This window comes from Cucurbita maxima, unplaced genomic scaffold, assembly GCF_002738345.1.
Source record: "Cucurbita maxima cultivar Rimu unplaced genomic scaffold, Cmax_1.0 Cma_Scf00017, whole genome shotgun sequence".
NCBI classification, from domain to species: Eukaryota; Viridiplantae; Streptophyta; class Magnoliopsida; order Cucurbitales; family Cucurbitaceae; genus Cucurbita; species Cucurbita maxima.
Genome location: NW_019272033.1, coordinates 1087841 through 1089494, shown reverse-complemented (window position 1 = coordinate 1089494; position 1654 = coordinate 1087841).

Sequence of the window (1654 nt, the reverse complement as noted above, 5' to 3'; positions counted from 1 at the left end):
AAAAAAAAAAAAAAAAAAAAAAAAAAAAAAAAAAAAAAAAAAAAAAAAAAAAAAAAAAAAAAAAAAAAAAAAAAAAAAAAAAATCACAAAGAACGTGACAATTTCATTTGATCTTAACTTGTAGGCATTCTAATAGTAAGTTCATTTACTATATTTGCTTAAACTAGTGTTTAACAACGATAAAGTGCCTCCTAAACTTAATTTTAATGTAATCTAATTTCACCTATGAATTTCATGCCTTCAAAATATCTAATTTAAAACTCATCATGGAGTCATATAATGATAAATAATCTTAATCGGTAAAAATAGTAACTAAATTGACTTTTTTTTTTCTTTTCTTCTCGAGAACAGTCCAAAAGGGTTAAGGGTCCTTGTGGAATTTAAATGGTAGTTATAGTAGTCTTTGTTGGGCTGGTTGTGCGTGGCAAGTTAGATAAACACGACTCTCAACAATGGTATGATATTTTCTACTTTGAGTCTAAGCTTTTATGACTTTGCTTTGGACTTCCCAAAAAACCTCATACCAATGAAGATATATTCATTTACTTATAAACTCATGATCATTCTCTAAATTAGCTAATGTAGGACTCACTCCCAACAATCCTCAACACTACATAGATGGGTTTCGTGGATCGTGGGCTACTAGATCTCGAGTCGGTTAGATTGATATTTTCGATGACTCGCTAGAGACCTTGTGATTTCGACTATGACATTATATATGCAGCTCACTTAGTTACACAATTAATCTCTCCGCTAATGTTAATAAACATTAAATATAAACTCAAGAAAAAAACACTATTACATTTAAAATCAAGTTGTAAACCGAGAACAAACGTTGAGGAGCAATTGTTGGGTGGTGTTGTCAATCCCAAATTTGTAGGAGAACCATGGGGCGGACAACAATGTGAGCATCTAATTTTGTTGCCTCACAAAGTTATTCATACAACCATGTTATGCACACTCCACCCCGATTATATCGTCCTCTACAACTTCAAAGTATGCTAAGAGTAGTAGAAACATCATAGACATAAGGTTGTTTTAATTACGAGAGAATTAACTCCCATCAATTAAGTGCACATGTATGCTCGAGCATACCTCACAACAATATCCTCATCTGCATCGTCATTTGGCCTTGAGAATTGAAATGCTAACCAGGGTAAGCTTAATCTCGAGTCCTTAAAAGAATTGAAATGAATGACACATATGTACTCATAGTTCGTCAACCTTGCAATAGGCTCACCATCTATGGACAATCCAAGCAAGAGCTCCACGTCTTGTATAGTGATAGTATACTCCCAACCATATGTGTGAAACATACATGTTCTTAGTCTTGTCTCAACAAATGCAATAATGAAATGTTAGTTTAATTCGATGAAACTTAATCTTTGTCACTCTTAAAAAAAATTTCAACAAGTTGTATTGGCGGTAATAAGATAATGCAATAAGACTTCGAACGACATGATGCAATTATTTATAATAAAAAATAATAATTTTGATTATTTTATTTACCGTATAATACATAATATTAAGAAATAATTAAAGGTTGACAATAATCTCCCATTTTTATATACAATAGATAATAAATATAAATTAGAGAGTTTCCTACCAAATATACCAATTCTCTTTATTATATTTTATTTTACCTTTTCCACTC